The 15980-nt window shown below is 33.8% G+C and overlaps 1 pseudogene; it reads left to right on the forward strand.

The window, feature by feature from the left end:
• The first annotated feature begins 8210 nt into the window (after positions 1-8210).
• The window catches only part of LOC131068513 (tetraspanin-8-like), a 38939-nt pseudogene continuing 31169 nt past the window's right edge, over positions 8211-15980 (forward strand).

Consider the following 15980-nt stretch of genomic DNA (forward strand, 5'->3'; position numbering starts at 1 on the left):
AACCATGAGTACGATGTAAACCCTCACCCTAATTATAACCCTAACCCTAATTATGATGTAAACCCTGTAATGCCTCACCAGGAAACCCCGAAGGGATAAAGCTAAGACACACGAATGGAGTGCAATGACTTTTTTTAAAAAAGTTAAACACAACACAATGACACAACAAGATATCAAAGTACAGATTACATAGCAGAAGACATCAACTAACACCTAAAGAGTTTCCCAACGCGATTACTTAATTCCACATTTAACTTAACTTATGCTAATTAATCCAATAAGCCGATTGTCTTAATAATGAGAAAATTCTTAAACAAGGATAATTTCTTTCAGCAAGACAAAATATAGATCACAAGATAAAGTTCATCCATTAAGGTTTATTCATACCTTTGGTTCATACTTTTCATTAAAATTTGAGTCATGCATCTAATTTAATAACACACTTGAATTTCATCATAAACTAACGAGATCTTTTCATGCATACTTAATTTCCTTAACAATAACTAAATATATTTCATTATTCTAATCTACATTCTTTCATGATCCAATTTACTGCATTTAAAAGACGACTGCATACATGCATTTACAATTAATTTCATCTAATCCACTTACACATTCTATCAAAATGCCATCCATACATGCTAACACTAAAACATGAAACATAAGAACAAAAGCAACACATCACACCAAATTGATATCGGAGTTCACCCCTAAAGGGCTACATCTCTGGGTCTGCTCAATTGCAAGACCCCTCTGATCATTTAAATAAGTTAAGGGTACATAAGTTTCACATCATTTACATTCCTGCCATCAAGGCGAATCATACCAATAAACAACTGACCACATCGGTCAATAATTACATAAATGATCCCTACATAGAAACAGATCCAACTAAACATATTAAAAGCTATTACAAGGTCCATTGCCAGACAGTACTCTAACTAGAGACATGACCCGCTATGGTCAACCACAAATCAACACTCGACACCCGCATAAAGGACAAGACCAGTTATAACACCATCACAAGGCAATAGCCAAACTAGAGACCGAAGACATAAACAGGTACCCCAAATCAACCAAACGACATGGCCCAAACAAACATATCAAGGCCTTGCCATTACTTAAACAAAAGCGAATACATAAATTAAACTTGCATAGGCAATAACCAGAAAAGGACAATCTTCTTTCCTATTTGTTTAAACAATAAAAGTCGATCAAGTTTTCTAAAAGATCTAAGTTTTCAAAAATACATTAACAGAAAAATCACCATTACAAGGTGAATACAACACCACAATTGCAATAGTCCATTTGTCTATGTCTCAAATACAGAGGAAAAATATAAACTAAACCATTTATTTTTTTCTAAATGAAAATCTCATTAACTTACTAATTTTCCAAACGATACATTATTAAATTTTCAATAATTCCAATAGCATATCATTTAAATTTTCAAAATATCCATGATAAAATATTTCATTCTTTTTCTCAATTACTCAAATAATATATTCCTGAATAAAATATTATTTAAAAATTATCAATTAATAAATATATTTTATTTCAACAATTTTCTAATTAAAATAATATTCTATCTTTTTCCAAAAAGATACTTCCCCATTAATACAGATACCAAAATTAAATATTAATTAATATATATTTATTAACCCATGATTAATAAAATATACACAATTAATAATTAATAATACACAAAAATCCAATTAAATATTAATTTATATATATATATATATATAAATCTTCATTAATAAAATATATATTAATAATAATTTAATAATGTTTGAATTTCAAATTAAATATTAATTAATATATATATGTTAATCTTCATTAATAAATATATATTAATAATAATTAATAATTAATTAAAAACTTTTACTAAAAATAAAATTAAAAACTTTTATTAAAATAGAATTAAAAACTTTTATTTTAACATTAAAAAAGAAACTTAACAAAACTTTTAACCCCCCTCCCATGGGAAAACCCACGGGCCCCACCAAGTGGGAACCACGTGGTCCCCTCTTCCTTTGGGAAGGGGCATTAATTGTTTTTTAATTTTATTATTTTAAAAACAAATAAAACTAAAAATCACAGATATGTCTGAATTCTCCTCAAAGATGCTTCCACCATGATTGAAGTTAATGGAACCCTATCCCACCCTATTCCTCTCTCTAGGTCCATAAGGCAGGGCTGCCCTCTTGCCCCTACTCTGTTTATTATTGCCTCAGATGCCCTCTTTTATCTCCTTAGAGATGATACTCTATCTCCTAGAGTCCATGGCATCGTGCTGCCGGATGACTCTGAATTGTTGAATATCCAATTTGCTGATGATACCTCTCTTTTCCTGGAGCTCTCTAGGCAAAACATCGATTCCCTCAACCTAAAAATTGACACCTTTAGTAAAGCCTCTGGAGCCAGGATCTCCAGCTCCAAATCTATTTTACTTGGCTGGAAGGATGAACCTCTAGACTGGCTACAGCAAGATGGGTACTCATGGGGAGGACCCAACATGATTGTCAAGTATCTTGGTATCTGTTTCCCCCTCTCTTCGGGACATGTGGACCTGGGTTAAGGGGAAAATTGATAAGAAGCTCAACAAGTGGGATAATAGGATCCTCTCCCTAGCAGGTAGGGTTCGAGTATGTCAAAAAATCCTCTCCTCATACAATATCTACTACTCTTCGGTTTGGATGTTCAACAATTATCAAATTTATGAAATTCAAAAGGCTATCAGACGCTTTCTTTGGTCTGATGGTAAGGGCAAAAGAAATGCCCATGCGGTAAAATGGGCCTGGTGCCACTTAGACAAAAAACTTGGAGGTTTGGGCCTTAAGGATCTTAAGCTGCAAGGAATCTCCCTTGCAACCAAATGGATATTTCATGCACTAGATGGGCAAGAACCTTGGAAGATTCTTATCAGAAACAACATTCAAAATGGATTCCCCAAGGCTGCCAAATCATGGAAACTCCTCCCACTTAGTGATCTACTTGCTGGAAGTTTCTCGGTGTTTGTCCAAGGCACCTGGGTCTTTAAGTCCATCTGGAAAGCCTAGGAGCATGTGCGTAGACTTATCTGCAACTCTAGCATTGACTGTGACCACACTATACATGGTGAAAGGTTGATATGGTGGAACCTCCACCACAACTCTAAGCCACTGGCCTTAACCCAAAGCTGTTCTGCTAGATTCTAGCATAACAAGGGGATCAAGTATCTTATGAATATCCTAGAAAATGACAACCTCATCACCTGGGAGGAACTTAGTAGTAAATTTAATCTCCCTGCTTCGCATAAGCGGACCTACAATATGATTAGGAATGCCTGTAACACCCTCAATCTCCCTAAGAACACTCATGTTGACACCCACAGGTACCTCTCATTCCTTTGGAAGGATGGCTCCCCCCTCCCAAAAATTAAATCCAAAGTTATCTACAACCTGCTTAACCAGGACACCTTTGTGATCGACCATGTCAACACCCTATGGAATGTCCACCCCAACCCTACCGTTTGGTATAAAACCTTTGAGAACCTTTGGAAATCTCCCATCCCCCCTAAGATCAAGTGTTTCAGATGGCAACACTTACTGGATAGATTTCTTATTAGGAATAATCTAGGTGCATATGATCTCTGTTCTGTCTGCAATAAACCTGAGTCCACTCGGCACATCTTCCTTGACTACCCTTTTGCTAGGGAGATCTGGTTAATGTTTGGAATATCCATTATTGAGCATGTCTTCACTTATGATATAGTTACTAGTTTCGTCCATAATCTTAAAAATGATGCTAATTTAATTTGGCAAATTTTGTCTTCTTTTATCCTTTGGTTTATTTGGAAACTCAGAAATGAGGAGAAGTTCCAAGGTAATGCTAGGGAACTTACTGGTTTTTTTAAAAAACTCACACATTATAAAATTGCTGTACAGGTTTGCTTCCTGATGAATGTTGAACGAAACAAACTCCTACGGTTCCTCAAAGAAGGTTGAGACGCCATGTTTATATATGAGATGCAAGATGGTTATGAATGGGCAAGGATCGTAGAAAATCAAACTACCTTCGAGAGTGCAGTTAAGAAACTGATTAAAGAACTCCAAGATACTAGAGCTCCCCCCTTCAACAGGGTTGACATGTGCATACAAATCATGGAAAGGAAGAAGGTGGTATGGATGGAAGGACCACAGGGGTGGACCACATGGCTAGAAGACCAGGATGAAATCCTCCTCTAGTTCCTTATGGCAGCAAGCACAACTTTATTTTGGAGCTTTCTTTTAGTGCATTGTATATGACACTCATCTAGTTATTTTTGGTTTCACTGTTGAGGCCCTGCCTCCCCTGAACTCATCTGTATAAACATCTTTTTTGGTCTCTCGATTTATAATATAAAAAAAAAATCACAGATATAAATTTCTTTATTATTATTATTATTATTTTTTTAATTTATTTATTTATTTATTTTTTTGAGTTTTATTATTATTTAAAAAAAAACAAATAAAACTAAAACCCCAAGGTACACATAGACCAACAGTTATATATATATATATATATATATAATACTCAGAAATTTTCTGAGAACAAAATGGAGATATTTTCCAGAATAACAAAAGACCAGCATAAACATATTATTATTATTATTTTTTTAAAAAGAAAAACCAGAAGGCCCCAAATATTGAGTCTGGTAAAATTTCTTTCATACTTCCATTTCCATTTAACCAAGCACAACAGATCTCTCTGATTAAAGCATGAAATCGAAAGCATTTATTTGGAATTTTAACAAATTTTCATTGTAAACAACCAATCTCAAATTTATTTTTGATTTTAAAACAACCAGAGCAACCATAATCTAAACTTGGAATGGAAACAGAACAAGAGGGGATTGGATTGGAAATAAAATTACAATTGTTTTATTTTCCCCAATTAGATGAGATTTTTTTTAATCTTCACAAACAGATTTCCTCAAAATCCAAAAAAATTTCTTTTAAACAAAGAAGCCAATGAAATTAACCAGAGGCCTACCTGGTTCAGCAATCCTGGCAAGATTGAAGAAGAGCCCAATCCTCCAGCACAAGAAATTCCTTCTCCTCCTCAAAACCCCCAAATTTTTCCATCCAAAAATATTTTCCAAAAATCTCTTCCAAACTAAAAAAATCAATCTCCCAAAAATCCTTCTTCCAAAATATTTTCCAAAAAGCTCTCCCAAAAATCCTTTCCTAAAATATTTCCAAACCTAGGGTTAAATAGAAGAATCTCCTGACCTAATTCCTTATTTTAGAATTTAAACAACTTTTGAATAAAAAAGAATAAACTAAATAAATAAAATAAAAATAAAATAAAATAAAAGAAAAATCATTCTTTTCAACTATTAAAATAATCTAAACTTGCTGTTCTAATTAAAAAAACAAAATGCTTTTCTCCCTCATTTAATTTTAATTTTCTCAATATTAACAAAGCTAATAGTTGTATTTCACAATATTAATGAGGGTAAAATATTTTTAATTAAATTAAATTCTCAAAATCAATCTTTCACACTATATAAAATATATATGAATAAAACTTACTTTTCTAATCAAAATTGATTTTCTTAAATAATTAAAATTAACCTTTCTATTCCAAAAAGCAAAAGGGATTAAATTACTTTTATTTCAAATAAATTTAAATCTTCTTTTTCAAAATGCATGACTAAATAAATTCATGATTTAAAATTAACCATTAAATTAAACTTGCTACAAACATGAATAGATACAAACATGAATAGAGCAATTTTTTAAATAAATGATTAATTATATGAAAGAAACCTATTTACTTTAGTTTCTTAATTACTAATGTGTAAATGAACACATTAAATCAAAATAACTACTTAGGATTAAATACTTAGTTTAACCACACGCCAAACACGCAACCCAAGAAAGCCAACCAAATACCCAACCCGCAAACCCAAATGAAAAGGGAAACCGACGGACCACAAACAACGCTCACTTGAGCATGACTAGGGCAAACAGAGGGTTTTACGACCACCTAACCCAAATTCTACGGACGAAAGAGGTATACTCAACCCTGCGAATCCAGGTGAAGACGAACCTTGCACCTAGGCGGTACTGTACGTGCAATCTCCTGCAACCAAGAGTCACACAAGCATATATATATATATATATATATATATATATATATATATATATATATATATATATATATATTTAATGAAGGTGTTAGCACATTAATAGGTACACACAATAATTATAATATTTGAGTACAACATTACCTCATGGTAATTCAACCATTCAAGAATGCCACATAAAAAGTCAACCAAGGTCAAACCGATTTTACAAAGCTGACTAGGGTAGGGGTACTACAAACCCTAACAATAATCCTAACCCTAATATTAGCTCTAACCCTAGCCCTAACCATGATGTACACCCTAAACCTAGCCATAATCCTAACCATAACCCTAAACCCTAAGCCTAACGATAATCTTAACCCTAACCCTAACCCCAACCATGATGAAAACAATAACTCTAACCATAGTTGTAAACCAGAACAATAATCATAATCCTCCCTAACCCTAATCTTAACTCTAACCTAATCATAACCCTAAACCCTAACCCCAACCCTACCATAACCCAAAAACTATCGCTAACCCTAATCCTAACCATGATGTAGACCCTAACCCTAACCATAATCCTAACCCTAAATCTAAGCCTAATATTTTGATAGTATAACTATATATTAACTTATTTAATGTCTTCCATGTTACGTCATGACTGCTATTAGCTTATGTATATTAATATTATTACCCTGAGAGATATCCTTCTCGAGGTGCCTATTTTTAATTAATTTAATAACCTAAAGTCAAATAGGCGCCTCGAGAAGAATATCTTTCAAAGTATTTTAGTCAAGTTTAGGGTTATAATTATGGTTACACAAATAATAAACCTTAACCCTAACCATAATCCTAAACCTAAAGAAAACCCTAACCTTGATGCTAACCCTAACCCTAACCCTAACCCTAATCCTAAAAATGATGTAAACCTTAACCCTAACCCTACATTAAATAATCATAAATCAAATCATAATCCTAACCCTACCTCCAATTATAATTATAACCCTAACCCTAATTGTAATTATGATTACCCTAACCCTAAATTTGATATAAACTCTAAACATAGTTGAAACACTAACAATAAACCCTAACCCTAACCATAAACTTAACCCTAACACTAAACTCTACCATAACCCTAACCCTAACCCTAATTGTAATCCTTGACTCTAACCCTAACCATAATCCTAAACCTAAACCAAACCTTAACCTTGATGCTAACCCTAACCATTATCGTAACCTTGACCTTGAAACCTAACCCTAATCTTAACCCTAACCCCAACCCTAACAATGATGTAAACCTTAGCCTTGACCATAATAGTAACCTTAACCCTAACCCTAACCATAAACTTAACCTTAACACTAAACCTTAACCATAATCCTAAAGCCTAACCCTAACCATAATTCTAAACCTAAACCAAACCCTAACCTTGATGCGAACCCTAACTATAGCCCTAACAATGATGTAAACCTTAACTCTAATAATAATACTAACTTAACCCGGACACTATTCGTAACCATAATATTGACCATTAAATAATGTTTTATATTATCATTAAATAAAATCTAATATATCTTACATTTTAGTATATGCTTTAATCCTGCAACCCATATATATTTATTAAAAACACTCTAAATGGATATATAAATATATTTATTAAAAACACTCTAAATGGATATATAAATATATTTATTAAAAACACTCTAAATGGATATATAAAATTTCATATATCTTTTAGAAATGAAGATATAATTAATATTATTATTACAAATTGTGTGAAAAGTAGAAAAAATAAATAATTTTTTTTTTTTTCTTTAATGCATAATTTGCTTGGAGACGTACGTTTTTCATCCATATATGATAAAAATAGAATTCGTACAATTTTTCTTGGCTTTAAAACAAAATAAAAAAGAAATATTACCTTTTTTATCGACTTATTTTAAAAAATAATTTTTTAGTTTTATGTTTTTATTTTGCTTTAAAGCAGTGCTAAATCCATTTAGTCCGTGTATTGTCGGGCACTCCCATTCCATTTCCACAATCCCAATCCTTTCTTCTTGCACACTTCCACAATCCCAATCCATTCTTCTTGTACACACTGCTTGAATTCGAATGGCTGAAAGATATTTGAGAATGGATCATATCTGAATTATCTGTGTTTTTCTGAATGTGATTGTGTATATTTTTTTACATCAACATTTCGAATCACACTAAATGATCCATCATCAAGATAAAAGAAAATTCAAATCTCTTCAGATATATCTCCATATCTTCAAATCTCCTCTTCGTCTTATCTTTGGCTTGTGACATTCTCGCTGTGCATCGTCGTTTTGGTCAGCATACTATGTCTGGAACCAATATCAGACACTAAGTACGAGGAGCTTCTTCTATGGCCTCTGATTATAACCCTCGAAGTATTTTCTATGATCCTCTTTTTGACCGGCTTGGCGGCTGCCTACTGCCAAAAAGTCTTATGGCTCTCATGTCTTCATTTGGCCGCCATGTTTGTGTTCATTCTGCTCTTGTTCTGTTTCACAATCTTCGCTTTCCTCGTCACCAATGGGGGCGCTGGACAGGTCGTGTTGGGAAGAGGCTACAAAGAGTACAGGCTTTCGATCACCTCAAACTGGCTGCAGAAGAGAGTGGAGGAGAGCAACATCTAGAACAAAATCAAAAGTTGCCATCAGGATTCCAAAGTATGCAACAAACTTGCTCATGATTCGGTCGACCAAGTTGCAGAGCAGTTCTACAAAAGAAATTTATCCCCAATTGAGGTGATTTACTTGGACAAAAATCTCATTTTTATCATAAAAAGTATTCGTTCTCTCATCTTATGAATACTAGGGTTTGGTCTACCTCTTTAGGGTTTTGATATCTTTCTGTATTGTGAAATTTGAATCGAATTTTGCAGTCCGGCTGGTGCAAGCCTCCGACCTCGTGCGGATTTGTGTATGTGAACGCTACTTTTTGGACTTCCACAGCATGCAGGAGGCAATTTAACAGACATGGAATGTAGGAGATGGAGTAATCAGCAGGATGAACTGTGTTATGATTGTAACTCCTGCAAGGCGGCTGTGTTGGCAAACTTGAAGCATGACTGGTGTAATTTTTCTGGTTGTGTTTTATTCTGTGGAGTCCTGGTGTTGTCCCTGGTGCCCTACGAATAATACTCATGACGAGAGAAAGGAAGCGGCTAATCTTAACATAAAAACATTGCCTGTATTATTTAAAAAAAAGTATTATTTGATATCATTATTATTTCTTTTTATAAGATTAGTTGATGTAGTATAATGTGATGCAATTTGGAGTATTTAAAAGATGACTAAAATATTTTATTTGGAGGAGGATTCTTTTAGATAGTTTTTTGGTTGTTGTATTGTTTATGTTTGTCTTTTTTTAATTATAGTTTGATTTTTTTGAAACAATACAAATTATTCAATGTATTTTTATTTTACTTTAATCTAAATTCATAGATCTCTTTATATTATTATTGATAAATGATCATTTAAAAATCAAGTAATCTAATGTCCCTATTTTCTATTTATTCTATCATGATGAATGGATTATATAAGGATCCTTATGATTCATGCAAGGAGAATCCTCATATATAAATCATTGGGTGAATTTTGATGGAAGATGAGGTTTATCTTTTGAACTCAAGTAGGAATTTTGTAAGGATATTTGAGTTTATTTCATTTCATTAAAATGTATAAATATGTATTCTTTTTACTTGGAATTAATTTTGCTATGGAATATTGACACTAGATTCTATCTAATTAAATTTGATTGATTTTATTTGAAAAAGATATCAACTATGAAAATGATAAATATAGACATTTGAAATAATACATAATTTTATTTATTCATATAAATTTTCTATTCATATACATTTTTTTTTTTTTTTTTTGAAATAGAAATAGAAATTATCTTATAAATATTATAATTAGTATTCAATTAAATATCTCATTAATTGAGGTGGAGATGGAGTGCATTTATTGAATGTCTAAAATGAGAATGTTTTCCATTATCTAGTAGTGATATAGTCAATAAATCAATAAGATCAAAACTGAATGTAGAATGTTTTTTTTGAGTCATTGTCAATAAGTTGAAAGTTATAGTCTTTTGTGTAAACTATGAAGATCGAAATTGAATGTAGAATGCTTTTTCTTGAGTCATTAACATTGTCAATAAGTTGAAAATTATAGTCTTTTTTATTTAGTTATCTATAATGTAGAATATTGAAGAGAACAACCTTACATAGTATTTCAAAACAATCCTAAACCAATAGATGCTTATTTTTTCTTATTAGACAATGTAGACCTTCTATTCGTTAGTTCCGTTATTTAAAAAAAATAAAAAAATCTACATAAATTAAACTTTCACAAATGTTATAAACCATTAAATATAATGGTAGTGCTACTTGAGGAATGCAATAGTAAATTTCAGAATGTTTTATATGGTAGGAAGTGTGGTTATATGACTAAGAGTTGGTTGAAATGAGATCATTCTATGTAATTTTATATCATGGAGCCTTTTGCTGATTGTGTTATATTAGCTATTTGTGAGAGATTCAAATAGTAAAAGTGGACACTTAGTTGATAAAATACATAACCAAAGAATCAAGATGTTAAAGATGCATGCCAAGTGCATGTTTGCCAAGTATTTGAACAAATAATTTAACTTTATATTATCAAGGTGCAGAGAATGCCCATAGAGTGTTAGAAAAATGCATCAATTGGTCTAATAGGGTATGAAGGATACATAATAGGTGTTGATAAAATATCTCAACAAAACACTCAGAGTGTTAATGGTGCTTGTCATGTGCTGGTTTTATAAAGTTCATTGGCTAGATGACCAACTTAGGAAGGGACAAGTGTTTGGCATATTTAAGCAAAGAAGATAATTAGTACACAAAGGTGTAGCGTCGTAAATTGTACGCACTTGCTAAAGTGGTACAATTTCACATCTAGTTTAGCACCCGCCTTGGCGCATTTTGCATTTTGCATTGCATTTCCCCTTTAGCACTTAATTAATTAAATTAATTAGGTCTAAGGTTCTATTTCATCATCTTCCACATCATAAAGTTGGGCCCTTTCATTAAAGTGTGCCCCTTTCATTTTATTCTTCCAATACATCATTTAATCAAAAACCCTAATTAGGTCCTATTTTGAACTTGGGGGCTTGATTTCGGGGGTCAAAACATCTTGAAATCAGCTGTAACTTCGGGATTCTCTCTAAAATCATCATATCTAATGGCCCTGAAAATTTGGTGAAAAGTTGTTGGGACCATGGCGCCCGGAGTGCACATGGTCCCGAACATTTTTCCCGAAATTTTAGGAGCGCGATCCAATCATAAAATAAAGCTTAACCCCAAGAAATTGGCGGGAGATTCAATCTCTAGGTCGGCCAAAAGTTGAAATTAAGACCTAGGGTTTCATATATAAGAGCTCTCTTTCTTCATTTGAAAGGATCAGAATTTTGGTTTCAAGGACCTTCTAGGCAGCGAAAGAGCAGATCTTTGAAGACTTCAACAACATTCAACATCCATCCATCAAGAATTCATCAATTTCATTAATCCATTTAGGGCTTTGAAGACATTGAAGAGCAATAGGGGATCACTGACTGAAGATTGGCTTGTACCCCTCCCTTGGGGTTGGGTATGATTTCATGTTGTTTTCATGTCTTTGCATAAGCCTCATTATATCACTTGTATTCATGCTTTAGATCTCTTTACATCTTGATTTGGAGCATTTACATTATCATTTGCAAGCAATTAGGGTTTACTTCCTAGGTTGCTCTAGTTTGCTTACTTGCATTTTAGGATCTTGCACACACACAAGGTCTGCACACACTACTTTTACAATACAACTTGGCTATTCGTGGAGGTGGAAATCACCAAAGCGGGGGTTTGACTAAGGCAAAACCCTATATAGCCGCCCAAAACACCTTTTCAGATATAAGTGCAGATTTCGGGATTCAGACGACGCCGCAAGTTGCAAATCCGACGGAAGCAGACTGAGACAGAACAACACACCAAATTTCAGAGCAAAAGACCAGGACAGGGGCGTGGGGTGCCCTGGTCCTGCCAGGATAGGGGCGCTGGGCGCCCTGGTCCCTGGGACAGGGGCGCTGGGCGCCCTGGTCCTTCTGTCAGACAACAAGTTTCAGACAGCTTTTCAGGTTGCAGAACAACAGTTTCAGGTGCAGAATCAGGACAGTGGCGCCCGCGCCCCCATCCCGAACATTTCCACTCAGATTTTAACCCCAGGTACACATCTGCATTCTCCTTTTATCCTTGTGTTTACAGCTTTTCATCACTTAAATCTCAATTCTGCAATCTTGTTAGTAGTTCATACTTGCACTCTAGGGCTAGTAGTTGAACTTGCATCATTTTATCTATCATTTGCAACAAAAGAATAAAAATCCTAATAGGTAGCCCGTGGCTCTCTCTTCCACAAAAAGAAGTAGCCAATTGTGTGATACCTCTAGGCTCTTTCGTATTCCACAAGTGTGTGATTGAAAGTGAGATTAGGGCATGTTTGCTTGGTGTCACTTTTTCCCCCACACAAAAGGGTGCACAAGCCAAATGCTTGTCAAAATGCCTCAATCAAATGTGGTGTTATGTAATGCTTTAATAGCTAGATATATCCATGATGGCTTCTATGACAGGGCCCTAAAGGTAATTTATCAAACTGAGAAGGGGTGGGGTGTGAAAGTTATGATGCCATCTCTTGGACATCAATTCTTATAGGAAATGCACATAATGGTGTAGTTTACAGGGATTTTGAAAGTGTGCATAGGATTTTGGCTTTATCCAATCACAATGGCCACTTAGTAGCTTTGTAGTTGAATAAGTTCATCCATGATTATATAATGAAAAGATTATTTCCATTGAATATTTTGTGGAGAATCTCTTGTGGATAAATATGTCAAAGTATGGGAGTTTGAAGAATGCAAAAAAAATGTTTGACAAAATGTTTGACAAAGAAATGTGGAAGTTTGGAGGATGAATGCCTTCGAACATCTTATTTGGTTCACAAGTTTCAAATGCAAAATTAACATCATCACAATTTTTTACCCGACACTTAGTGATGGTAAAGGTGTATCATACAACTAATTTAAATGATAAATGTCTCTTTAAAAAGGTTGATGAACATGTGATATATAAGCTATTCTTGTAATTGCTTGCCATAAAAGAACTAGAATTTAGTTTTTACTCTTGCATGCTTTCATAACCATATTCTAGAGCCACTAATCGTAGCCTTACTTGCTCACAAAAGAAGATTTATTGCACAAAAATATTTGAGCTGTTAAGAAACAATTTAAAAAAAAAGAAAAGCTCAAACATTAAAATTACTTTCAAATTAGAGCAAAGCATATCTGGTTGTATAGTATCTATCTATTGTAATTTGTGGAAAGATAGGGAAAGTTTCCTAAAACTACATATGGAGTGCTATATATTTTCTTAATACTTGTAACAAAATTATTATTAAAGCAGGGGAGAAGGTCTTGTAGTGGAGTGGGTTCAATAGCGGGGATGGTAGTTGGGCACAATTATCACTTTGGAACAAAAGTGTCATGCCGATACTTATTGCCAAAAAGATTGTAGTAAATCTAAAAAACCAACCAATTATGAGATGCCATATTAGCATGTATAAATAAACATGATATAGTGCACAACGATGGGTCTCACTTCTTTTTGGGACTATTTTGGACACCTTAGCAAAAAAGCATGTAAATGTGGCATCATATTTGACCATGTGGACTCAAAACCAATTTTTTAAGTGGGAGATTAGACAAGTAAGCAACTGTACAAAATTGAGAATGATTTGAATTATCCATGACAGATTTTGAGAAGTGCAAAGTTAGAGTGCTCCACTATAAGGCCCTCTTCCCTAATAATTAATATTGAGCTAAGAGGTCTCTTGTACTCATTTTCCTTCTTGATTATAGGGAGATTTCAAGATTTCACTTTCCCATGCCCGAGCTCTAATGATTCAAATAGAAACCTAACTTGTCTTATGATAACAAATAGCGGATTTCATTTCCTTGTTTGTTGTCCTCACTACACCACATCATAAGGTGTATTCATGTATTTAAGATTTAACAAATTATAAAATAATAAAGACAATTCACTTTGACTTAAGAATAAAGTCTTAATACTTGAGCACATTCCATTTTTATTCTTTACAAATCAATGATTCATAGGCTCTTTAACTTGAATTGGACTTTACAAGAAATATTGAAGAACGCAAAGCAACTCAACAACCCCAAAGAGGGGGGACTTTAGGAGACCATTCCCAACTGCAAAGTGTATAATGAAACCATTTAAGAAGGCCAAAAACAAGAAAGATCATAAAGCAATGATAATTACACCTTCATTTATTCCATTATAAAAAAATATAAGAGTTGCATTCAATGAACAATGGAAATTTATCAGAGGGTGTGAATTCCCATAGCTTTTCCACATAGGAGGGCATTTGTAGGAGGAGCATACTTGTCTCTTGGGTCAGTTCCTCCATAAATTATGTGGTCGATACTTATATTTATTTTATTGATATTCAAAACAAAGTACATAAGTTATAGTATCATCTACCCTATATCACTAAGAAACATTGCCAAAACTTGCTTCAAAACGATGTCCATAGACTAACAAAACATCAACCATAACCCTACCCCCGCCTACAAGTATTATGCCCTATACACCCATTTATACAATTTAATAGTATAAAACATATAACAATCGATCAAGTAACTACATAAACAACCTTTAAACAAAAAACAATGGTTTTCTTTTCATTTCTTCTTCATTGCTTTCAAAGTTCAATTAACCCACTAGCCTTTTATCTTGAATCTTGCTTCTGGTTCATCCTCTAGCCTTGCCTTCCTCTTTCCTTTGGCTCACTCTCGTTCCTTCGCTTGTAGGCAATGAATCAACGAATTCCAACTGATATGTACGATTCTGCCTGACACTCATCCTTGTTCGTGCCCTATGCCTAGTGAATAAATAACATCAGTTGTTGAGGAGTCTCCTCATTTGTGCCCTCAACCATCTCTTTAGGCATAAACCTTGCCTTTGAAATTTCCTATTCCAATATCTAATGCAAACCATACAACTAATCATTTTCCACACAACCCTTCAACACCTCAACATATTCTTTTTGTCCAACCTCCAACCCCCACACCACCACCATTGACATAATTTCTATATTCATCTTATACCCGTGTTTAGTCTTCAAACAATCTTCACCAAAAAGGATTTCCATGATCTAAATGAAAATTAATTCATCAAATTTGAAAAGGTTTTTCATTCTTTTCTTAGTGACTTTGCCCATAAATGCTAATTGTTGTCTTGGCGTAATCAAGGGAAAGTTGACTTCCATCCTCAATTATGAGAACCAAGTGCTACCCATGTTGTGCATCACCCTGCTACCACACCCTTTCATTAATAGCTTTTGAAAACTATGGCGTACTATTCCAACTCAGAGATCGAGCTCAATATTACAAAAATCTTCCACCGTACTTTTCGGCCCATCATCAAGAGTCATTGACCATTTGGACAACATGTCTGCCACATTGTTCCCTAATCTCATCACATGCCCAACTTCAAATTCCTCAAAAGTTTCTAATAGTGCTTGGCAACGGTTATATATTTATTCAAATTCTAGGCATGTATTTCACCCTTTTTTATTGCATTAATACTAATCAAGGAATCTCCTTCAAGTTGTATTTTCAAGAAGCCCAATTTCTTTCCCATTTTCAATGCTTCAATAGCTGCCTAAGTTTTCATCTTCATTGTTCATTCCCTCCACAAGTTTTGAAGCTCAAATTGCTACAATATTGCCCTCCCAATCTCTCGCCACAAATCTAGCTCCTGACAATCCT

The sequence above is a fragment of the Cryptomeria japonica genome, chromosome 3 (assembly GCF_030272615.1).
Source record: "Cryptomeria japonica chromosome 3, Sugi_1.0, whole genome shotgun sequence".
NCBI lineage: Eukaryota > Viridiplantae > Streptophyta > Pinopsida > Cupressales > Cupressaceae > Cryptomeria > Cryptomeria japonica.